Here is a 26,730-nt window from a genome sequence, read left to right on the forward strand (position 1 = left end):
TTATAGGTATTCGATTCCTTTAATAAAGGTGTTTTTGATTCGATCAAAGCTTTATTATTTCACTTTTACATGTCACGCTTGTCCTCTCTCTTTTCACGCTTTCAACACTTCGATCTTCTTCACCAGTCCCTCTCCGATGATCTGAAAATCAGACAAGATGGCTGATATGTTCGGGATGACCAAGGTCTGGCCCTGTTTGGACTGAATACACAAAAAGACTTCAAACAACAACAACAACGACGACAGCAACAACCAAAACAACAACAGCATCAAAAGTTATCACCACAACTAAACAGTTGCTTTCCTATGAAAACGTTAGTCGAGAATATCTCAATAAAACGGTTTTTCGATTGATTGTCAAAAGCATTCGAAAGCTACATCGTAATCTTAGCAACCTGAACAAACATATTGAGTTTTCAACCAATCAGGAGCAAAGGGGAAACCAATTGGGGAAACCAATTTACCTCCGCGCGTTTTCCCACCCTTATCATCAGTTCCATATTTTCTCGCGCTGGGCAATGTTTCCATGCTTTATCCCGTTTAGCAACGTTTGCAACTTTTCCCGCGCTTCGCAGCGTTTGGATGCTTTTTGTTGCTTGGCAACGTTTGCATGTTTTCCCGCGCTTGGCATTGATTTCATGTTTCCCCGCGCTTCGCTTCGGCTGCATATTTTGGTTGGAGTTTTGATTACCCTCTGGGATCATTCACTTTTGCTGCGTTTTTATAGGTGGAGGTGGGGTGTTCGGGGTGGGGGTGGGGGTGAGGGTTGGGGTTTCTTACAAAAGTGAAGGAGATTTCGTGGAATTTTGAAAAACAATCTATTTTAAACAATCTATTTTCATAGTTAACTTCTAAAAAAGTTAACTTTTATCCCATGAGAAGTATATCACCTTCACCTTTTACACCATAAAACAAATTGGAAGGCTGACCGGACGTTAAAAAAGGGTCAATTTAATACTTTCTATGGTGCCATTCTCCTGCTGTGAGATATTTTCCTTTTAGTTTTCCGTCGAGATCCCCGTTTATGCTCTTAGTCCATTTACGAAGTACATAGATATCACCGAATTGGACTCCACTCAGTCCTATTAGCATTACTTATAATTCATGAAACATTTTGACACGCGCGATTAGTCTAAACGCCTCACGTGACCTAATAATCCCCAGCCAAAACTGGGGAATATCCGAGAATATTTCCCACTTTTCAAAACTGCGCGTGTTGCGAAAAACATTTGAAGGATAATACATGTAAACACAATAGCCTTCATTTGACTTTGAAAATATGCTCGGATATTTGTCCGCGGAAATTATCTGTTCCTCAAAGCTCACAGTTTTCCTCGAGCTACGCTCTCGGAAACCTGTGCGCTTCTCCGAACAAATAATGTCGGCGGACAAATATCCGAGCATATTTTCGCGCCAAATGGAGGCTATTTTATATATATCTAGTTACCAACCTTTTCAGCCGTTTGAGGATTGATTAATGGCATCTTGCACTGCGCGTGCAACACCTGATAAAACGTAAACAAATTACAAATCAACAGGAAAGGATAAGGAGACAAAACAGTGGCAATTGCTGGTTTTCACTGGTCATGTGATCAAAACCAAAAATCGTAACCATTGAGTAAATTAAGTCAAGAATCTGGGATATGACACATCGATGATATAATGGAGACGCCATGTTGGTGCCCCTCGGAGGGGCACCAACATGGCGGCCGTAAAGTAACAGAAACATCTGTCGTTGAGTTTCGCTATTGAAACGAAGCGTTATTACTCTTGAGCTCCGGCACGTTGAAATAAATAATTCTTCTAGTGCAAGAACTGTTCAGTTTGCAAAAACTAAAGCGAGAACTCATCTTTTGACCTACGCGACAGCCTGGCTAGGAAATTCAAATGTGTCCTACAGTTACAAAACGAAGAACCCTGTCGAGCTAAGACATTTTAAAATGTCAAGTTTCTAAAGGGTCTTTTATATGATGAAACTGAAACCTGAAAATGGAAAGGTAATTTTTAATTTTGGAATATGGCCACGTCACATGAAAACCGGCAGTAAAAGAATTTGACACATCAAGTTCTAGGGTTGGTAGATATAAAATTCTAATCACTCGTTTACAGATCTATTTTCTATGAATTCCACTGACTGGAAAACTTGTTTTACTCGGGTTATGTCCGCCCCATACCGCTTCAACTTGGTAACGTTTTAGATTCCTTTATGCCACGTTACGACATTGTTCCGACTTTAGCTGAGGGGGGTGGGGAAACGTTGACATAGAACATGGGAACTTCGTGTCCAGATCCTTAGGACATCTTGGTTCGAGATAAGGAACATGTCATACTGCGTTCACATTAGGAATAAACATGTTTAGACTAATCTCGAATAAAACATTAGACTGTTCGCAGCCATTTTTTCTTGTATTTTTATTCGATCGTTGAACGCGCGGGTAAAATCGCGAGAGCTGGACGCCAGCATAAAACGGGAGACTTGACGGGGTAGGGGGTAGATGGTCTAATAACTAATGAATGTTTCATCAGGAAAAGCGTTCATATCAGGCGGGGCTTTGTATGAATCATGATTGAAATGCGTCTATTTTGAGAATGATTGAAATAGTTTCGGTGCAGCTCAGACGAAAAATGTGAACTTTGAGTTCCTGTCAGGGACGAGACTTAAGAAGAAGAAATTGCCCGAGGACCAATAATTTTTGGATTTCCTGGCAACTTCCCCCGGATATTTCCGTACCATTAGTTCCTATTACGCAAATTCCGAAATTTTTGATTGAATGGAACGCGCCCTTATGCGAACAAAGGAATAAAAATTACCAACTTGTTTTTCACGAAAGGGGTTTCAGATAAACAGGTTTTCGCTAAGCTAAACAAGTTTCGTTGATCGTGACAATGCAGTTTGATAGCTGTAGATGTCGACCTGGCTTTTGTTACCATGCCAACGTTGGTTTAGGCAGACAGAACCCAAACAAAGAAACTGGGGAAACGATGTTTAAGTGAGGACCAGTTTTATCTCTGATGCTACAGTCATTCACATTTATGACGCGAGTACTTTAAACTGTTATGACACGGTATGGTAAAGGTAAAAGGTCAATCCTACATACGAGCCAAGAGGTCTATCAGCTGGAGCTTATCCCGGTTTCTGAAGCATGAAGCGACTAGAAGTATCTCTACTACCCCTGGATGGGATGCTAGTCCATCGCAGGGTTGCCCCCAGCAATAAGTTTGCCGGTACCCATTTATACACCTGGGTGAAGAGAGGCACCGAGAGAGTGAAGTGTTTTGCCCAGGGACAGAAGGGAATGTCTCCAGCAAGGGCACGAACCCGGACCGCTCGATCCGGAGATGAGCGCACTGACCGTGAAGCCACCGTGCCTCCCACAGGACACGGTATGGAGAATCTAGAAATTAATCTATACTAAGACTGAAGGATAAAAGACTCTAAATGCTACCTGTACCTTGAACGGGGCCGGCACAAAACTCTGAGGCTTCCATAGAATTCCTATCAAGTCGCCTCCGTACACATCGTGAAAGAACAGCGCAATGTCAGAAAAAGCATCCTGGAAGAAAACAAAACAGAGAAACCAAGGAAACAGAGTATTTGTCAGATTGCAGTGGGTATAACTTCACTTCCGTTATTTACCGAATATTCCTTGCAAATAAAATTTGACATTTCGTTCATTGGATCAGAAACATATATATATAACTACTTCCAGAGGCTTTTCTCAGGGTGTTAAGATCAAAAAGGCAAATGTTTGCTCCATATTCTGCAGGGTAAATTTCGTAACTTAGGATTACTCAAATTACGCCAGAAACAGCTTAAGATTGCTCGTCGAATCTTTCCTTACCTTAAGTTCTTTAAGATACAACTGTGCAGGATCAAAGTTTACGACCGGAAGTAAAACTGAAGGACGTGAAAACGAGGCTTCTGCCGGATGTTTCCCTTTATCAAGGGCTTGGGTTCTACGAGGGAGAAGACGACTGTGCAGATGGATGATGACGTCATAGTGATCCAAAGGCGGGCGGAAGATTTGCTGAGGAAAGTAAAGACAGGAGTGGAAGAGTTGCAGTGAAGACCCGCGGGTAAGAACCAACATTTTTTGAAGTCTGGCAAAATAGTTCCTTGTATTTTGAGGTAGCTTTTTGGCATTCGAGGTTAAGTAGGTTTTTATTTGGGTTCTTAATTTCCATGAGGGAGATATAGTTATTGATTACCAGAAAAATCAATAAAATTGAGTTTGCTCCTTAAATATGCAGTACTTATTCACTACCGTATCAGGTATTTTCTTGTAACACAAATTTGCCCTCTCAAATTCACATTCCTTGGTGAAAATGTTTTACCGTAATTCACATAATCGAGCCTGCTTGATCTTGCTTGGCTTAACAGGTTCTTATATCTTTGGGTATTAAAATGGCAAATTTCTGCCAGTAGGTTCTTAAACCAATAGGTTCTTACAGGCGGGCTTTTACTGTATAAGCATGGTCTTCTTTGCTGAATATCGGCAATACGCTAAGTCTGTCTTGGGTGAGGGTCGTGCAAAGAATAAGGGGTCGGGTGGGTGGGGCAGTGTGCCATACACCATTCTTAGACAAGTCGTGTAAAATCCTTCTTTGCATAAGGCATCACGTGCTGCAAAGTGGCTAACTTGTGTTTGGGATAATGGAACCTTACTTAATTTGAATTGTATGACAGACATAACTTGTCAAAAAAATACAAAAACAACAACTTAGAGAAACCCCTACCGGTGATACTGTTGGAAAGTACCTTACTCGAAAGGAATTAGGGTTCAACTTTTGACAGTTACCAAGGTGACGCCTCAGTCATCAGGTCATCGTCTTACCTTGAAATCGGTTGGCTGTAGTGCGCATGTTTGAATTTGACGTTCCACGATCAAGTGTGACTCCCTTGCCAGCACAGAGAGTCTGTTGACAATCTATAGCGGGAAAGACATAATATGTAAATACTGATTCAAGTATAGATACTGTTCTAAATAATGGACAAGACGTTCTATCTACTGGTAGTTTGGAACGCACGTTAACCTTGGTGTTTTGCAATTCTATAAGGAACAAAAATCCAATTTTCTCAGTTCTTTTCAGTGCGAACTTCGGGCTGATCTACAGTTAATTCTTCGGTGCAGAACATCCTCACATCCTCACAATAGACTAAATGAACGATGAAAGTCAAAACTAAGCGAAATAGTCCAAACAAATCAACTGACCTGTTTAGAAGGCTTATCTTTGGTCCACATAGAGCTGAACTTGTCCTTTGGAGTAGAGATAAATATTGCTGGAAGTTGCGTTCTGTTTTTGCAAAACTTGGAGGATATTTCTTGGTAGTCAGCCACTATTGAGAAAAACAACACAAGTTCACTTACGTTAGCATTTTCCACACGTCCAAGAATCAACATATCGATTCTCCTCACTGTTGTTTATTCATTCTCTTTAAATAAACATGGGAGACTTTGATTTTTGGTCAGTTGGTCACCACAGTTTCTAAGTTGGTGGTTAACACTGTCTAATGAGTCAACATATCGATTTTCCTCACTGTTGTTCATACATTCACTTTAAATTAACATAGGAAAATTTGACATTTGGTCATCACAGTTTCTAAGTCGCTGCAGCGAAAACAACAAGCCAATTACGCTTTCGGTTACGACTTCCCTCAAGAGTCATGATCAACATGACAATTCTTCTCACTGTTGTCCATATATCCCCTTCAAATTGACACGGGAGAATTTGATTTTTGGTCACCACAATTTCTAAAATGACTGCTTTCTTCAATTCCAAACCCTTCTCGCTTGAAACTTGTTAAAAAAAAAAAATTGAAGAAGTGAACGATAAATAACGAAACCTCATTCACTCACCAGAAATGTCGTTGTTAAAATTTAGAATGACAGGAGTTGTTTCCCAGTCGGTTGAAGAAAGAAGGCGAAGAAATCGGAGAAATCCAACCAGGGGAGACCTGTAAGAAGGAGTATTGTGTAAACTGAACAAATTTTCTGCAGTAAATACGTATTTATCATTTCAAGTGCACTTATTCGTGAGGAAGAAAGCCAAGTAGGCGAGAGTCGATCGACTTCTGCAAAGCTCGTGGGCACTCCCATGTCAAAAGGACAGCGGTGATCGTCGGAAATGTTAAAAAGAATCTCTAAGAGGTAACAGGATCCTGTTTAGAGGGCGTGGCTTAAAATTCTTTTCAAATCTAAGAGGTACTAATTCGAAAACAACACATTAACTGACTAGAGTTGAAAATACGACGCGCAGCGATGTATTTTTGACGAAATTCAAGGTGTTTGGATAGCCGATGAAACACTCTCTCGAGTGTTTAATATATCTTCCCAATCAAAACAAAAACTAAGGAGTAAACGGAGAAGTAAAATCGTCAAAATCTATGCTAATCAAGAGCTGGTATCCAAATCTCCCTCGTGGTTGTGAATTTTCTTTATTTTAACTTGATGAATTATGAATGAGTTTGAGAAGAGAATTTGCAACTCTAAGAACACTCATTTCCATGTTGGAATGTTAAATTAATACTCCATTTCCGACTTGCCTTTTGCCTCTGTTTCACAACGAGTCCTTGTTTAAAACATTTCATATAAAATTGAGTTCGATTTACAAGAAAATCAACACGTTGGTGCAACAAATGATTCCGAAAAAGACTCTTCTCTAGTCCTCACAGGGACGTAAAGAAACTCAGCCGGAGGTGGTCTATTGCGTTACCCGGGAGGAGTAAAGGGGGCTGGGGAGAGGAAGAGAGAAGCCACCAGTAACTCAATACACTCATCAGTCACGTGATCAGCCATCAGTTGAGCGGCCACCCAGCGTTTGGACAAACGGATAGTTCCGGTAAATCTGCGGTAATGCTGTTGTATGCTGGAAAAAAAAAACAAATAGCAAAACGAAATGATAAGTACAAATGAGGCATTGCCAGTTTGGTTTGTCACTCGCAAACATACACGCTCCTGTGAATTTTGACCAAAATAGAAAGGATACATGTGTCTTATCAACCAAGCGAGTGGTTTATTCCACAAACTCAATGACCTAGGTAGCTTTGAATCACGGTTAGTTAGTTATTAATATTTCATTCTATTAGTTTTATTATGGATTTTTCATGTTTTAATTTTTTTGATATCCCATTGTGTTATTTTTTATTCAGATTTTTACAGTTGGTGTGACATCTTACGAGTTTTAGCGACTTAACTAAGTGTATGTGTAGACGTAGAAGAGTATTTCTGAACAATACCTACCCATGGAGTGTGCTTGTTAAGAGCGGCAAATGCGTTATTTCTCGTTCCAGTTCTTTAGCTGTCTTCTCGTAATCTGTTTTAAGCTCCTGTGTGATTTCATTCTTTTGAAGCAACACCATTTCCCGGTAATGCATAATCTTGATTCTAAATACAAGGCCATCCTGCCGGAGAAAAAAACAGGAATTGCATGCTAGGAAGGTTCTCATCAGCTCACATTTCAAATTAAGCACCACCAACCAAGGCGCGATAAAGAGGTGTCTGATTCGATCCCAATGAAGTTGGACCCACTCAAGTTTGCACCCCTCACGTCACGGAAGCGGACTCTTCAGTGAGGCGGAAAAATATTGTTAGTAAGACCGCTATCATTTAGTAGGCTTTCCAAATTCGTTAGCCAATCAAGTGGCAGAATATCGCACGTGAAATTTCCTTTCCAGCGGACGAGACTTTTGTTGGTTTGATAATACAAGTGGTCGGAAAACAAGCAAAAACAATGTCAAAAATACCCAAAACCATTCTTTCCTGTTGTAAAGTAAAGGTCCTGATGGGTTAATAACAGCGCTATGATAACCTGTGAACAGACAATCTTTTTTTGCTGCCGTGAAAGTAAAGAACGCCTGATTGCAGGTTATATGTCAAATAACTTAGGCAACGTCTACACGACGCCGGACAACAATTTCAAAACGGCCTTTTCACTCCTAAAACGCATCAAATATTTACCGTCCACAGTACTAAGCAGGAGAAATTGGAAAACGCAACAATCACCGGTCATTTTGGATTTGTGTTTGAGGAGAACTGGGGCGGGGAAATCACATGATTATCGTGACGTCATCTATTTTTGAAAAGTTCCGTTTTCAAATTATTTTCTGTTCACAAGAAAATGCAAAGCCGGCGTTTTCAAGTTCCTCCCGTTTGAAGAGAGTTTTCAAAAAGCTCCGTTTTCAGGACGGACTAGTGTCGACTGCAGACCTAACCGTAGAAATAAAGATTGGTTTTCGAATTTCTTCGCCGCAGTGTGGACGAGGCCTTAGATGAATCCTATTTGTGGAAAGCCAGTTGGTTTTGTTGACGCGTTAATCCTTTGAACCGAAATTTTTCAGTTACTCACCTTGAGAACATCTACATGCTGAGGCGAAGCCGCAGTTACAAGCGAACACTCGCTTTTCAGCAACTTAGCAAGTCTGATGTGAAAAGCTGCTTTAATGTGTTGAATAGTAGCTAGATCATCCGGCCATTTACCACTGGTCTCGAACTGTAAAACAACTTGGAGAAAGCTAGAGCTTTAGACTTTTTCCTTTAACATAAAATAACTAAATTTACAGCATCAAACACAAAAGACATTTCAGGAATGGAGATTAACTTTTTAATACAGGCTAGTGGCATGTCAGATTTTACCAGCCAGAACACTGAGTTTTTAACTCGCCAGATTTTCCACTAGTCAGATTTAGGTTTCCATTTTTTTTCTTTCTTCTTTTGGAATGCTTCATTACAGCTTACAAGATATAAAATCATTGAAACGTTGAAAACTGTAGATATTGGAGAGGTTAAAGTTAAACAAATTCCAGAGATATACCTTTCGTAATTCCAACTGTGCTCAATTTTTACAATCTTATTTGGCTATTTATCGGAAATAACAACTCTGTCAAGTTTCAATTTCATGAAATACTAGAGGCTGTTTTTTTACTGTTTTTTATAAAACCCAACCTGCTAGCCACATCTGAAGTTATACTAATGTGTTATTGCTATCAGTCTCCATAATTACATTTTCGAGTCTGCAAGACTTCAAACAAAGAGCAACAAGCAACTCTAACTTGCTGACAGCACAATACATTACTCTTAGAGAAAGTAGTTCTTTCAATTTTCCACAATGTTTTTATTGCCATAATCTATACACGCTACTCACTAGCTTGTTCATGACTATTTTTCTGTTAGGGCCTTCTGTTAGGGCCTCCAGACTTGACACTTAGCTGTGGACAACTAAATGTTATCGACAACTAATTAAAAAAACGTAGTGTGTGAGATGAATTGTCGACAGCTAAACGATAAATTTTTAGTTGAAGACAACTAGGCAGTTTCCCATTTCGAAAAGGGAAACTGCTTTAGTTGTCGGCAAGTACGATTTGACCGTTTTTTGGGAGTCACATGACAAACATTTGAGGATGCGTCTTGTGTTTTGGGCATGCGTAGTGAACGTCATTTCCCAAGCTCTCGCTGGCGTGACTTAGGTATGGACAACCAACACTCCATAGTGTGGAATGCTCGCATGGAACACAATTAATTGTCTATAACAAATACTTGTCGACAACTAAATGTCTAGTCTTTGGAGGCCCTTATATATCATAATTGTATTGGAATTTATGAACTTTAGATCACGAGCTTACGCGAATTATAATTTAATGTGTCCGTGGTAGAACAGAGAAACGGAAGGAAGCAGGACCTCTCAATTTCATGAGGCAAAGCTCTGGAACGGAATTCCTCTAGAAATACGTTAAAAGGACACCATCGGTTCCTTTAGCTCGGCCATGAAAAAACCATTTCTTAGCATAGTGTTGTGAATAGAGATATTCATGTGCTTTGAATTAATTTTTAATTCTGAATAATTAATTTTATAGATATTTTAACTGTAGATGTAGAGATGTTTTTGCAATTAATATTCATACTTTGTACTATTCTAAGTTATTTTATAATTACTCATAGATGTTTAGCACAGAGGGTCACTAGCTTATCAGTTCATACTGTCATGTGTCACCCTCAGTAAATAAAGTTCATTAAAATAATAATAATAATAATACCAATTATTAATATTATTGTTGTTATTATTATTATTATTATTATTATTATTATTATTATTATTATTATTACCATTACCATTACTATTATTATTAAACTAAGGTGCTGTGAAGTCGCAGCCATTGTAAGAAAAATGTTCTTTTATAGAATCTCACCTTCCATGGCTGGACACCAAATTGTGTGTTTTATTTCCGAAGGAAGGAGTACATTGCACGCCAACTTTTCATCACCAATTTGTGGCTTAACTTTGCTATTTTTAAAACAAGGGCTTGGTGGAAAAACCTAGACAGAAGAACAACAAAGCCTCATAAATCTTTCTTATGTGCATACTTTTGTCTACAGTGTAAGTAAGGCCTCTCAAATGCAAAGCTTAGGGTTACTTTGTTTCACATGTAGCCTTCTAAGGCAAAAAGAAAATTGTTAGGCTTACCAACTACCCTGCTATAACGTTTTTTGAGTTTTGATATTTCCCTTGTTTTGTGCTTCTTATTGTTATCCCTAGAGTGGCTTACCATTAAGCATTCTTTCATGTACATGTATTAAAATGTAACAAAATTTTTCGTTGTCTTCAAGTTTGTTCCAAATACAAGCCTGGCAAGTTTTGAAATGTAAAATTTTTCCACTGCATGTAAAATGTGCATCCCCACTGAAAGCCGTCCAAAGAAAAAGCCTTTTGAACAAAATAAGCAAAAATCTTACTATCGTCATTTTACAGTATAAGGCAAATTGCTTGTAACATCTTTGCCAGGAACCGATAAAAATTCTGTGGAATGGAACTGATCTTTATCAGTTTTCCTTGTTGATGGTTTTCTTTATTCTCAGCACCTGACTGCTTGAGACTGTACTGACATTGTAAGGGGAAACTGGATGTTGATCACAAAACTCCTAAGTGTTTTCCCTACCTCTGCTCCCCTGAAAACAGAGCTAATTCCCTGAATCAAGTTGACATTGAGTGGCAAATCCAATGCACGGATCTGTTTACACAAAGCATTGTACACCTGAATCACTCTCTGAGCTTCTTCATCACCTGTTCCACTGTCACATGATGCACCATGTGTCTGCAGTACACAGTCCAGCTGATTCGCAACAAAAGTCAGCAATGCTGGATCAACACCACCGTGTCTACAAAAAAAAATTGAGTTTTAATAAACTTTCCCCATGCTAGTGGGTCAGTTAAAGGTGGCTTCAGGGGAGGGGGGTGAAGAAGGTGGAGGGTGGAAGGGGGAAAGATGTTTAATAATTCTCCCACAGATAGTTCTTCTCTCTGCCATGCTGTTGCAGGACCAAACCACCGCCTCAAGAATAGAACCATCTTTAAATCGGCGTAACTCCGATTTCTCACCCCAAAATGCATGGAAAGATGGAGCCTGCCAGGACAAAAAAATAACAACAAGTGAAAATACGTCATGTGCAGTTTAGGAACAAATCTTTTCCTTTGGGAGGAGGAAACCAAACATGAAGATTTTTTCCCACCCTTAAGTTCACCAAGGATATTTTTCAGCAAACACAGGATCCTAAGGTCACAAGGACTTTTTCAGTCTTTTTACTTCCATTTTGGCAATTGTCCAATCCCCTACAACCATCAAGATCCATCCCTTATGAACTAAAGGCAAAGTAAATAAAAAAGTATTATCAAGTGGCAACTGAGACTCCACAGGGGGGGGAGGACACACAGGCAAAGGGAGGGGAGGCTGGATGGAACTTAAAGGTACAGGAAGCAGATCAGATTTTTCTCAATATACATTTGTATCTCATTTGCAGCTGAAAACTTTGTTTCATTTTGTTTTTCTGATATTGAAAGCTGGATACATTGTACTGTATGTCAGGGTTCCGGCTAATTTACAATGTACATATGTTGGGTGTCAACATATGGAATTCCAATGGGTCAATTCCCACTGCTCCAACCAAATCATTATAAATTTTCTATCAATTTGTTGGGTCATGTACAATTAACAACAGCGTACATTGCACATACAATAAAACAGATAACCACTGACCCTCAGACTAGGAGCTGAATTAACAACTAGCAGCATACACTGTGCATACAATAAAACAGATAACCACTGACCTGTACATTGACTACACTACACAGAACACATGCTAATAGAACAGATAACCACTGACCCTCAGTACTGTCAGCTCAGGGTCCTATATGCATTGATTACAATACACAGAGTACATGCCAATAGAACAGATAACCACTGACCTCACTACTGTCAGCTGGGGGTCCTGTGTCAAGCACGGCATCTGCATGGTCAGAATTCAATAACAAGCCCAGTGTCACACTGCTTTGACTTCTGGAGAGTGGAGCTTTGTTCACAGGCCACTACATTAAAAGACCACAAGTTTGAAACAACACACCGTGTGTTAACTACATAAAGAATCTAAATCCACAGTGGTTCATTACATACTAAAAACTAATTCCCTATAGCGGCAAAAGGGTATTACACTTAGAAAATAAGATTTAGCTGGGCGTATACATGTAGATAACCTTTGCATGCTTTAACTAACCATCAATTTATAATACTAACCAAATGGTAAAATTCTGATGAATTCATAATTTTTGTTGTTAATATCAAGAGTTTCAGCACTAACTGTTGTAAATCTACGGCAAATTTATTATAAAAATTCTGGCAATTGAAGATTACAGTGAATGATGGAATGAATAAATTTCAAAACAAATACATGTATGTTGTAGTTTCCATGTTGCTTTGTATCAAGATAATTTAAGCACTAATTGTTGAATGCAAGGAAAATTTACTGCAAAGATTGCTGAAAATTATAATGCATGAATAGATCCCAGTTGACACAAAGACTTCTCAAAAAGTACCAATGACATCCAAACGATTTCCAAAATGTGACATATGAACTTCTAAAGAATCTTTATTTAATAGCATGCAAACAACCGCCTCAGTTAAACTCCATCGTGAACAACAACTTCTCTCTACTCAGCCACAGACATTTCTTATAGTACTAGTTGGAAGAAGTGGCTAAAATATCAAGACAAATGCAGTTCCCCTGATGATCTCCTAAATTTAATTCACCTGAAGTAGAGTTTGTGGTTTGAAGTAAAGCATCTCTACTCTCTTTCCCAGGCCTCTAGTGACAAGATGAAGCAGCCAATCAGTGACAACTGGGGTCCAGTCTCCTGGATGATCAATAAGGTGACGGAGAAGATCATTTCTCCTGCAGACCAGAGAAAGTGTTTGAAGTGTTTGCAAGAAAAGTGTTTGAGCATGGGTGAATCGTTAACACAAACTTGGACCTCAAGTTCTGTCCATGGAACCCTCAGATTGCGTACTTCAAAAAAATATCCATACGTCCCCCCACAGTTAAGGGATTTTTTTCCAAGACCTCCCACCCCTTAATTTCAATTAAGCTTCCTACATTTCTTTAAACTTTTTGGTTTCACAGAAACCTCCTAACCCCCACCACACCCCCAGGAAATTCAATCCCATCTGTGGGAGGAATATGTATGTTTTCTGGAACAGCACATTTTGACAAAAATCCTTCCCAGCAATATGACGAACCATGATCAAAATAATTTCACTGAAATTGTACATATGTGTACAGAAAATTGAAAACAATTTATTTTTATTTTAAATTTCCTGTATTGCCTACACGTACATTTAGCAATAAAATCTATCATGTTTTGATGGCGGTTGACTTGTTGGTAATTTCTCTGTCCCATCAGTGAATCTCAGGGTTCTTTAAACTCAGTCTTGAACATTTAAAGTTGTATGTGAAATTAAAATTCAATGTCAGCTAAATCAACAATCAACAACATTGACATGCTTGTACTCACTGTAAAAATTGATCAAATGTTTGTATAAATGGCACTGGCTTCATGAAGAGCACTTCAAAGCTGTCCATAAAACTACTGTCCAAAAATTCCAGCGACAACCTGACCTCATGCTGCAGCTGAGAATTAATCAGAGAAATAATCATGAAAAGTACAATCCTTGATGATGGCAGAATGACATCTTTTCTGTGTCATTATGTCGCAAGTCTTGACAAATGTGACAACTGAAGATTCTTATATCCTAAGGACAGTAGACATGGCTTCTGATTGGCTAATTGCAAATTTGGGCACGGTAATGGTTAATACAACACAGTTCACTTACTTTCCTGTATTGAGCCACCCTCATTCCAGCACACAAGTTAAGGTAGCCAGATGGATCAACAAACACGACATCAAACCCTAAATGAAAATCTGGGGGAAGGCTGTAAGAATGACAAAATAAAGAAACAGTTTTTTAAACTTGTAGTGGTATCGAAGACTGCATGTGTCATTGACTGTGAGAGCTTTGCTGGTTGGGACTTCAGTCCCTGGGGGTCTGGCCTACAGGAGTTTGACGGATTGACTTAGGGGTGTTCGCAACCGGGAACAAGAGTATTATGTGACAAAGCAACATGAGTGGAAAATTACTAAGATTAGGGCAAACTGAGTGATTAGCTGTGAAGTTGAATGAAATCAGTGATTATTTATTATGGATATCAGAGCCCAAACTGTAAGGGAATTCACAAGACTAAAGGGGCAAAGGTCCTAGTCTTCCCAGCTCAAGCCTGGAGGGTGAGTAATGGGCTAGTCTTCCATCCCAGTAAAACCTAATTGATTTTGGAAACCTCATGAGTACTGCTACATGTATACAGTGCCATTTTGTGGCATGAAGGAGAAAGCCAATGATGAAATGACAGTCAGTCCAACAAAACGTTTATCTGACATTTTTAAAAACCTCTTTAAACCCTCTAACTGCTTTACTGTGCACTATCCTGAGAAAATGGAGGAAGTACAGTTTAACCTAAGAAATAGCCAACTGGGAGTGGGTCATGTTTCCAGCTCCCAGTTGGCTTGATAGCTCAGTCAATTGGTAGAGCACTGCACCAGTATTGTAGAGGTCATGAGTTTGAATCCTGCTCAAGACTGTTTTTTTTTTTTCCAGGCTTTAATTTCACAACTGCTTAAGTTGCATATATAACTGCGATGATCAATCATGTCTTCATATGTAGTGGAACCCTGTTAATCTGACAGTCAGTGGGCCACAAAAATCTTGTGTACAGCTGCAAGTATTTTAATATATATAATTCAAATCTGCAGAATCAGCTTACCACATTCCCTTCTTCAATGTCTTCTCTGGTCATCATTATTCCTTCCTTAGTCCAGTCAGTGGATCCTAACATGATTTTAACGAGCATTTCAGAAATAAGAAATAATTATGAACTATTAGTTTGAGTGTCGTCATCTCTGTCAGATAGATCACAACATCTAGCTAAATATCTGGCAATTTTTTCAGGGGATCCCAAATGTACTAAGCACCATTGAGGAAACACTCCTTTCTTTGTCTTAGTAGGCTTAAAGGGCCTCCACAGACTAGACACTTAGTTGTTGACAACTATTTGTTTAAGACAACTAAATTTTATCAACAACTAATTGTGTCCATAGCGAGCATTCCACACATTGGAGTGTTAGGTGTCGATGTCCAAGTCAGGTCAGCAAGACCTTGAGAACATTCACTATGCATGCTCAAAACACAATAAGCATGTCAAAGGTGTGTCATGTTTTGATAGTTGTGGACAACTAAACCAATGATTCAGGACTACACACAGGAAAACTCGTCAAAACGTAGTTGTCAACAACTAATTAAAACCAGTTTTCCTTTTCGAAAATGGAAACTGCTTAGTTGTTGACAACTAAAAATTAAGCGTTTAGTTGTCGAAAGCTCATGTATGTTACATTTTTTAGTTGTGCCATAATATTTAGGTGTCGATAACAAAATAGTTGTCAACAACTAAGTGTCTGGTCTGTGGAAGTCCTAATAATCATATATTGGAGGTGTTCTCAACAAAAGGATAATAAAAGTCATTTTAATGAAACATACTAAATGTAGAAATGCTCTTGATTCCCCTTGATAAAATCATGCACAATGTACATCTTATCATAAATCAGATTTACATTGTTCATCATTTGATAATCCAATTGCATTCTTCTTAAAACAGAGTTTGCACTACGTACTCAGGAAAGATAGGAATTCCATGTTTTTCACGGTACAAACTACTATAAAACTATACTATATAAAGCATTCTTTTTCATGGTGTAAAAATTGATGCTTTAAAAAACACGGTCTGAGTATTTGACTTAACATTACCAAGTTAACTGATAGAATTTTCTGCTCCTACAAAATTCCACAAGTTTTCCAGGGGTAGGTTGGAAAAAAGAGAATTTTCAAGACATTTTCTAAGTCCTGAAATGCTGCATACCAGCCAAGTGGCTCATCAGACCAAAGCTTGTCCCAGTCTCTGTAGCATGAAGGGACTAGGAATACACTGCATTTCTACTCCCCCCTGGATGGAATGCTAGTCCATGGCAGGGTTACCCCCAGCATTAAGTTTGCCATTACCCATTTATATACCTGGGTGGAGAGAGGCACAGTGAGAATGAAGTGTCTTGCCCAAGAACACAACATACATGTACACAATGTCCCCCAGCCAGGGCTTGAACCCAGACCGCTCAATCCGGAGACAAGCGCACTATCCATGAGTCCTCCCACGGGACTGAAAAGTACATTTTAAAATTCCAGGAGTATTCAATGACTTCTAGGAGCAGTGCAAACCATGTTAAAGGCTGAGCCTATTAATGATTCTTTTTATTCTCATCACTTAATGTCTCCTTGATAATGCATGAAGTTGTAAGGAGAAATCATATGTTGATTGCTTACCAAGGAACTGCAGAAAAACTCTCAGAATCTGGTATGAGCTCACATGCTTGTTGATCTTTTTAACTGACAGTAAATGAGAGATCAACATAGACGCTAAAAAACCCCCACAACGGCCTCGTCCCTGTGTGAAGAAAGAATATTAGAAAGTGGTGTCACCACTTACACCTCAGTCCAAGTTAACTATAAAATTTTACAAGACAAAGTGTAAAATGGAAACAGAAAATGCCAAACCCTGATCAAGTTTGCACTGATGAGCCAAACTTTTATTAGAGCCACTGCGTCTTTCATTCTTGGGAAATCAGTGATGCACTTATACAAATGGTGAAGGTGCTGCTCCAAGAACATGTCCGACAACACCAAGGCGTTGTAATGAGGTGTTGGTATTCCTGTGTCTAAAAATATAACACAAAACAAGAAAAGAATTATTGTTAATAGAGGCCACAACATTGCAAATAAATATTAATACTTATTGTACATGTAGCAACGTTTTATATATAATATGTACTCAATGGTTTAAAAAGTTACTTTTTATACCCAATGTGTGGTTTGAGAAAATATCCATACCCACCCTAGAGCTTATATTTGTTGAGAGCATCGTAATTTGGAAATTCCCAGTTTGTGGAAGATCTCAAAAGCCAAATATTTTATAGAAAAGTATGAAGTTAGACTGGAATTTCTGGAGGGGTGGAAGGGTTCAACCCAAAAAAACCTTCATAGGGAGAGCATACAACTTTCAAACTACACGCAATATAAATAATTTTTCCCAGAGAAACACAATACAATTCCAACATCCCTTCCAACTTGTACAAGATGGTAGTTTATTAATGGTAAAAGTATCAAAAAATGTACCAGAAAATGAAAACTGTTCCAAAATCGAGATGAGCAATATTAAATGATTAAGATTAGATTTACAATCAATCTGTACGCTACAATATAATGTACAGCTGCATTACAAAAGTTTGTTTTCCTGACATCTTAGCCACTGATAATTAATTAAAAGTGACTCACAGGTTGTTTTGCCAATAACTAATTATAGAGTTGTAACCTACCAGCCCCATCTTCTACCATGCCCTCCTTGCCATTGAACCAGTTCTGTCTGACATTATTCTTAAACCTCTGAGGTCTGAATGTACCCACTGATAAACAGGGATGCAATTTGATGACAAACTGTTTCCCAGCTTTATACCTATGAGAGGAATCAGTTGTAAGCACTTTTTATTCAAGAAGATGTCAAATTTGCCACTTGTGTGAAACTTCCTACTGCACCTGTAGGTGTAGGCCGGTTAAACAAAACACATTTTCGGAGTCTGGTCTTAGGAAATAAAAATTATTGGAAACATCCTCAGAAATCTTTGGAATGTTCTCCTGAAGAAACTTTTGAAAGTTTGATCTTTTGATATACATGTAGTTGTGCCTTCTAAAAATCTTGGCACTTGCAGGTTAAAAATCTCACGCCTGTGACTCGAAAACGTTGCTACTCAGCAGAGGCTAAAATTGGTTTTTCAGGTGGGGAGAATTAATCCATTGAACAATACAAGTGCAGGTGCAAGGTTACATGAAGGGCGATGGTGATCCATTCGACTTTGCACCTGCACTCACCTTGCACAGTGGCTTTTAAAACAGATGTTTCAAACCTCTGTGGAGGAGAGAGTACATACAGTATTTAAGCGGTGTTAAGTTACTAACCTTTAGACTTGACCAGAAGTATTGGTCTCAGTACCTCACCATTCATGTGCATGAACTGAACACTTTCAAACAATGAACTCTTCATTAAATGTGCTGCTATGATACACAGATATAGAGCATGTTTGTGATGGTATCTCAGGTTCGGATAGTCCTTTGGTTGAAAACACTCCTAATGCCAAAAAAATATTACAAGCCTGCATTAATTTCACGTAATTTCACTTAGTTATACACACTGTACATGTATATATGACGAGCTAGACACTTAAAAAGGAATTCAACTTTGTCCGAGAAACATGTGTTGTATTATAATGCATTCACCATTGTACATTTACATCTATGTACAATGTACATGTAGTGCTCAATATTACATGTATTTGTGTATGCACAGTAGTACTACTCTGAGAATCAGCCTAGAAATGGACAGAATGTTTGTGTTGACAGTGTAGATCTATATTAATATACCATAGCTTATTTACATGCAGAAAGGCTATCCTACTGAAGTTACATAAAAGGCTGTGTGCATGACAATGATGAGACTTTGCAGACACATACAATTGCTATTGAATTTCATGGAAGTGAGAGATGGAAGGAGAAGCCATAAATCTAGCTAGTGAATGTACAGCATTCATGGTCTTTTCTTTCCTTCCATTAAAGCTTCTTAGCTTTAATTCCCATTGTTTTAAAATAAAGGCTATCTCTCTCTCCACCTCTCTGATCACTGCGCTGGACTGACGACACAAACGACAAGTCAATCACCTACAAGTTCAATTACAATACCATTCATTTCTCCCTTTCAAAATGATAACAGTGAGATTGGAGGAACTCCAGAATGAACCTGCAGAAAGTACCTAGCCAACCCCTTGTAGCTTGCCATGTTCAAATTGTGTTCCAAGGTACAATGTACATGTACATGCATGTACAGTAGAGGAGCAAAGAATGAACTAAAATGTCAAGCAATCATAAAACCTCTCACCTTCGGCATCTCCACAGCAATATCCACATTCAAGTCTGGTTTCGTTCCTGTCCCAAGAAGATAACTTCCAACAACTTTGACACTCTCTGGTTTCCGAAAACAGAACTTTCCTTTCACGGGTGAGAGGGTTGGGGGGAGAGGAAATTTGGTTCCCATTGAAAGACATGAGTGGTCTGCCACCTGCAGAGAAGTAGGTGGAATAAATTGTTAATAGACCATATTCGTATTTCTTGTGTTAGACTGGAACTAGCTTGCAATGGAGGCTCACGTGGGGGAATATCATAAATAAACGGCACGCAATGCATGCAGAAGCGATGAAGTTTAAAAATTGTTCCTAGAAGATTGGAATATGAGCAGACAAACTGATTCTTAAACTTTTGGGTTAGAAATTTTAGGGGTTTACATTTAGGGTAGTCCATTGGTGGTTCATTCAAGTAGTTCATGTACCAGGTCCATCTTGTTAGTCCATGTGCTAGGGGGCAGTGAAATGTACCAACCCAAATAAAAAGCACTCTGCTGAAAAGTTCCTCTCTCTGAAATCAACACCTTACTATCTTTAAAGATATTTGGCAAAGCTAATTACCTCACTGGAAATTAATTTGTTGTTTTAACCATATACTTGTCCCAGACAAAACCATTTTCTCTTGACTTGTCACATCGCGTGTGAGACCCGCTTGGTCTATCTAAAATTGTATGTATCGAAGATATGTTATTATGAGTTTGCCTGTGAGTGCAAATTTATCCGACATTACATAAACCAAAATCCACCCCCTGATCTTCGTTTAAAAGCTGAAATTAAAAGCACTCCGCTGATCCTACAAACAGCAAAGGAAAGCCGCAAAGTACAAGTTTCTCTCTCTGAAATCAACACCTTATTATCTTTAAAGATATTTGGCAACACTAATTACCTCACAGAAAATTAATTTGTTGTTAACCGTATACTTGTCATCAATGAATATTCATATTGTCTTTACCCTGACAAAACGATTATCAATTGTTTAATCACAACCACTCTTTCATTGACAAAAAATATAAAACACACATTTCCAAAACTTCATAAAAAACTGAAAACTGCAAATGAATCGTACCCTGACTTCATTATCACTACTGTAAACTGTATATTTCAGCGCTCATACAATGCTCATTTAATTCACTTCAAGACTGGAAAAAGTACAACTGCGCTACCAGTCCGTAAATTTTATAGAGACCCTTCAGCTATCACGTGTGCGACTTGCTTGTCTATCTAAATTTGTATGGATGGATGATATGTTCTTATTACGAGTTTGCCAGTGAGCGCAAATTTATCTGACACTGTATAAACCAAAATCAACCCCCAAATCTTTGTTTAAAAGCTGAAATTAAAAGCACTCCACTGATCCTACAAACAGCAAAGGAAAGCTGCAAAGGAAACCCACAAAGGAATGGTACTCTCTCTGAAATTGACACCTTAAGGTTATGGTATACCTTCGGGTTGGCAATTTTCTTCAAATTTGGATTCTTGGGTCAAAATAGTGGTCGAAGACTAATCTCTAATTTCTGAAAAAATGTTTTGAAAAAGGCTAAATATTGGCCCTATGGTGCGTATGCAATCAACCGAGACGATTTTCGTGGGAATTACCTATATGGATGTCACGAATTGACTACTCAGTTGATCAGCATTGTTGTTCTGACTACCCAGCATTTTTGGTATTAGGTGTGTCTCTATTAAGTTATAAGTAAACATAGACCACGTTTAAACCATGGACCAGTTCGAAAAAGCACAAACGGTGAAGAACGAATGAAAATATATCAATGAGTGAACAAGCGAAAGTTCGCCACGCGGATGAAGCTATAGTTATCGTATAAGGCGGGCAAATATTCGTGGTAAGAGAAAAGAAAGGTTCTGTAAAAATTTCGGAACTTGACAGCAATAACAGGGATCCTGACAGAGACTCTTCTGATGAGTCCGATATCGACGAATCGTCGGACTCATTGAGACCATTTGAAATATTATCCATGCACAGTTGCCCACACACAGTTGCTCTCCGCGCTTTCCTTTGTTTGTTTCCTTCGTTCAGTTACTCTAGTGTTTGTATCCTTTTTAGTCTTACCCATTTTGCCAGACCAGCTTCAAGAAAAACCGAGCTACAGAAAAATTATCTCTCTGCCTTCGGTTCCTTGAGTGCATTGCGAAACACAAGAGATTTTTAGAGATTCGCGCGTAAATTTCACCAGGAGGTTAACGGTAGTAAATTTTCCCTGCACTGATTGGCTTAGTTATCTGAGAACCCAGTTGAAGGTGTTTGTGGGCGGAGTTGGTTTGCGAAGCAGAAGATTTTTCTTAGTGTTGTTTTCTCCAATAAATTTTTTCACTTGAAGCAGACACTTCAAACAGTTATAACTCAAAGGGAATTTGTTCAATTGCTCTTAAATTTGGACAGTGGCTAGGTTAACATATAAACTACAAAAGTGTGTCTGGGAATTGTTAATTTCAAAATACTTTATCTTTGAGAGCGATTTTTATACGATCACTCCACATTTTTTTAATCCTATTTCGAAAACGTTCTGTAACTTTTTACTGCAATTGAATATGCCAAAACGCAGACACGTTTTTTAAGCGCTTTGGGCCCTAAAATCGAGGAAAAAATTAAATTGGCGAAAAACAAAATTCGCTCTGACTTGTAGCTTTCAAAAGGTGATTCGGGCGCTCGCATTTAGTGGTCATGAAAAATTCGACAATTCATTTTCTTTCAAAATTGTTGGTATAGTTTGATAGCCAGCTCTATAAGCTTTAATTTGATATAGGGGTTTAGGTATCCACAGCTTAAACTGCACATGCTACATCGCTTGCGCGCGAGACACCCCTGAAGGTATACTGTAACCTTAATATCTGTAAAAATATTTGGCAACACTAATTACCTCACCAGAAATTAATTTGTTGTTTTAACTGTATACATGTTATATCGATTAAAAGCAGTCTGCTGATCCTACAAACAGCAAAGGAAAGCCACAAAGCCTTCCCCTATCACCTGTGCGACTTACTTGTCTATCTAAACTTGTATGTATGGAGGATACTGTATGTTCTTATCATGAGTTTGCCAGTGAACACAAATTTATCCAATACTGTTTAAACCAAAATCTGCCCCTAAATCTTCATTTGAAAGCTACAATTAAAAGCACTCTGCTGAACCTACCAAGAGCAAAGGAAAGCAGCAAAAGAACTCCCAGAGTACATTTCGCTTCCACAGGGGGATAAACCGTTCATGACATAAGCGCACGGACATAAGTGCGACAAATTATGCGAAATCACTATCCAAAGGAATGCTTGCATGCCAGCATAAAGCGATGACGTCACACAAAACGTCATTGCTTAAAAAGGAATGCATTCCATTTGCACTTGAAAAGACAGATTGAGAAGTTAACCAGAAACAGAACCAGATGACACGCAGCTTCCATAGACCTATGCTCCATACAGGCAGTGGAGGGGAATAAGTCAAGTCAGTTGACTTATAAAGGGGCTTTAGAGTTACCAACTTTGGGTTGGGGGCTAATCAACTTCTTTATTGAAGCTACAACCGTAACAGCTCAGGCTGAAGACTAACTGACTTGGGAGCTTAATGACTGGGTACCATAATGCTTTGGTTCATAAACTGCCATGAAATACATGTAAACATGCTGTGATATGTATATCAGCCAGTGCAATACATGATCCATCCAAGACAGCCTTAGCTAACCTCTTGCTCCTTTTTCCCATCAGGTAAAGACAGCAGTAGAGTATTCAGGTCATGCAAAATGTCATCCAGAGCTTTATTTCTGTCTTTCTTTGGTTGCACTCCAGATAGAAGTTGAGTTACGTGGTTGGAACAATAATAAAAACACTTTTTAGCCTACAACAACAACAACATATATTACTTATATAGTGCTTTTTCTATAAAAACAGTCAAAAGTGCATTACAATTAGACAAATTCTTACAAATTACAAATTGAGAATTAAAACAACCAACACATAGTAATACCAAAATGTGATAAAGACTGGGAATTTACATGTACTGCATTACTTAACGCATACCTCACTTCTAAATTTGTAATGCAAAATGAATCAAATTATGCTCTGAGGGACTTGGTTAACAAACTTGTTGTTCCCTTTCCAAGAACTAACTACATGAAAAATAGTTTTAGTTACAGCGGCGCTGTCACAGTGATTTGGATATCCCCGTGTTTTGGGTACCCCCGTGCCCAAATCCCTAGTGCTTTGGGTAGCCCCATGCCCAAATCCCTAGTGCTTTGGGTAGCCCTGTGCCCAAATCCCTAGTGCTTTGGGTATCCCCAGTAGGGATACTCAAAACACTGGAAGCGTTAAATACCACAGACTGGGGCAAGTGAAATCATCCATAATTCTGCTGAAAAACCATTCATCTTCTTACAAAGCTTTGTCTCAATAAATTAAAACTTTCTTAATCTTGATATAAACACATAAAGTTGGTGAAAATAGTCCAAATTTATAACAGACTGTCTGATCCGAGTCCGCAGTAATATTATAAATGACATACAAAACACATTCACGCACCAAAGTTCCTGTGGATTGAATAAAATCAATATGCAAGCAAAAACACCACGATATGGCCATCACACAATACGCAGGTCTCAAGCTGTAATTGACCTCTGTGTACGGTTGCCTGTTTGAAATAAACTTTGTCTCAGACTTATTTCTTTGTCACTCTTTCCTTGACCATCCCTCCAATTAGATTTTGCCATTAAAGCTGTTTTTTCTTCTGAGATATCTATAAAAAATGCAAATAAAGTAGACAAGACTAACTCCTTTGAACACTGGGAAAGTGCATGGGATACCCAAATCCCTAGTGATATGGGTATCCCCTTCCAATATGTTTGGTTGCTATCGTTTCTTTAATTCAGGGTAGCCAAATCGACCGAAGATAAAAAGCCAACTTAATACAAAGACGCAAGTCATTCCAATGCGGAAAGGACTTAGAAATGCTAAAATGTAAAGGGTTACCCAAATCCCTAGTGATGTGGGTATCCCCCTCTAGAGTGTTTGTTTGTTATCGTTTCTTTAGTTCAAGGTAGCCAAATTGACCGAGGATTAAAAGGCAAAGCAAACCTTTTTATCTTCTCTCGATTTAGCTACATTGAACTAAAGAAACAATAACCAAACATATTGGAAGGGGATAGCCATATCACTAGGGATTTGGGTATCCCCAACATTTTGGCATTTCTAGTCCTTTCCTCATTGGAACTTTCATCTTTGTAAGTCTGCTTTTCCTTTTAACGGTCGGTCCATTTGGCTATCATGAATTAAAGAAACGAGGACAACCAGATTCTCTGGAAGGAGATACCCATATCACTAGGGATGTGGGTATCCCCTACAGTTTGGCATTTCTATAGGTCTTTCCTCCCTTGTTTGCATATTGATTGAATTCAATCACCGCACTATCCAAGGTTTAAAAAGCGCCTTTCTCGTTTAAAATAACGTACATTTCAAGGGTTATTGAGAGGCAACAAGCGCATGTTTATACAAAGATCTTTAGTGCGTGAAACATTGTTGTAACTGCGGACTTGGATCAGCCGACAGTCTGTTAGGAATTGCGACTATTTTCAGAAACAAATTGTGTTTATATCAAGCAAAAGAATGCTTCAATTTATTGAGACAAAGTTTCGTAAGAAGATAAATGGGTTTTGAGCAGAATTGTGGATGATTTCACTTGCCCTAGTTTTACGCTTTCAGTGTTTTGGGTACCCAAAACACTAGGGATTTGGGCACGGGGGTATCCAAAACACTAGGGATTTGGGTACGGGGCTACCCAAAACACTAAGGATTTGGGTACGGGGGTACCCAAAACACTAGGGATTTGGGCACGGGGCTACCCAAAACACGGGGATACCCAAATCCCTGTGAGAGCTGCGCAACCCTTTGGAACAGCTTACCCTGTAACATTGGAGAGTTTGACTCATTAAATCAATTTTACAAACGCTTTCACCATCATAATTTTTAAACACATGGCATTCATGGAAATCAGGTTTATAAGTAGAATATTGCTGTTAGTTAATATAATTTTAGCATTAGAATTTTAGCTTTAGGATCTTAGACATTTTATGGGAATTTGTTGTACCTGATGAATTTTTACCGTGTATAAATAATGATTAAAGATTAAAGATTATTTTCGTATCAACAAAACTTAGAAAGATATTGCTGACAACTTCAGGGGAATGTTGAACGGCCTTTCTTTTTCAGACTTCTAACAACGCTTTCCTATTGTTTAAGCTTACGTTTGCAGCTGATAACAAATAGAATGAACAGTCAAACGAAAACAGCAACTTATGAATGCATCAATTCTCAGCTGGTTTGCATGCACATGCCAAAAAAAGCTGTTTACCTCGACAATCAACGCCGTTGTTAAGCTTCACCACCACAGGGCGGCCTATAATTTGCTTCAGAAAGTCCCTTGGAGTTTGTTTTTGGCTCATCTTTGAGTTTGTTTCGGACGAACCAAGATTCCTTCAAGATGGCGTCCGGGAACTCGACCCAGTACTTTCGTCCGAGAATTACCAGAACATATCAAGGACTTCCATATTGTAGGACGCAGGAACTTAGCCGACGTTGACATCGAAGTAAGCGATCGCGTAGAAATATAGTGGGAAAATAACCCTGAACTAAGAACTTAGCGGCAGATCTAGGGGGAGGGTGCAGGGGTGCGCACCTCCGCTCCCCTGACATGACCTGCTGCTTTCTAATACAAATGGTATTCTGCCAAAAAAAATTTACAATCTGTTTACTTAGTGGTGCAGCCCCTCCTAAAAAAAATCTAGGATCTGCCCCTGGAACTTTTTTACCATTATTGCGAACTTGGAAACATAAGTTGATGGTTTTCGTTCGAACATTTAGTTTGTTTACTGCAGTTTGTTTACTTACGCAGACGCAAAAATAGCTGAAAAAAAAAACAACCTTCAAAATGCATAAAGATTGCGAATGACAAATGTGAACTTTGCACAAAAGAGAAAGATATCTTGGCATTACAGAGTGTAAGCTGTTCGTGGAAGTTGTTTCCTGTGTCAAAATTTGTTTCCTAAGAAAACAAATATTGAAGAAGCTCCAGAATGGTGGTAAGGTTTGTTTTTCAAGACGAGACCGGTAAATCTCCAAAACCAGTAATAATTAATACTACTTGCGTGACAAAATATGGCGACATATAACGTTGGGAATTTTCCCAGCGACACTTTCGAGGTTTCACTTTCCAAAGAGAATTTCCTCATGGTATAAAGTACAGTTTTATTTGTTCAGTGTATATGCATCTTGAAAACAAGTTCTACTTAAATTCAATAGCGTAATACT

The 26,730-nt window shown here is 38.7% G+C and overlaps 1 pseudogene across 1 annotated transcript; it reads right to left on the reverse strand.

Moving 5' to 3' along the window:
* Positions 1–25,942, reverse strand: LOC149107606 (nucleolar protein 6-like; annotated as a pseudogene). The gene is made up of 26 exons (XR_016208946.1): positions 25,775–25,942; positions 23,950–24,163; positions 23,117–23,269; positions 19,404–19,583; positions 18,427–18,599; positions 17,794–17,930; positions 16,976–17,136; positions 16,745–16,865; positions 15,125–15,202; positions 14,153–14,241; positions 13,835–13,949; positions 13,073–13,251; positions 12,235–12,354; positions 11,251–11,395; positions 10,931–11,154; positions 10,184–10,310; positions 8,347–8,501; positions 7,242–7,402; positions 6,715–6,867; positions 5,859–5,956; positions 5,214–5,338; positions 4,836–4,928; positions 3,843–4,028; positions 3,453–3,554; positions 1,452–1,505; positions 1–201 (listed from the first exon to the last, which is right to left on the reverse strand). The product of XR_016208946.1 is annotated as a nucleolar protein 6-like (transcript).
* Positions 25,943–26,730: the final 788 nt, after the last annotated feature.

This window comes from Orbicella faveolata, unplaced genomic scaffold (genome assembly GCF_042242905.1).
Source record: "Orbicella faveolata isolate gen_17 unplaced genomic scaffold, um_ofav_v1 contig_26, whole genome shotgun sequence".
NCBI classification, from domain to species: Eukaryota; Metazoa; Cnidaria; class Anthozoa; order Scleractinia; family Merulinidae; genus Orbicella; species Orbicella faveolata.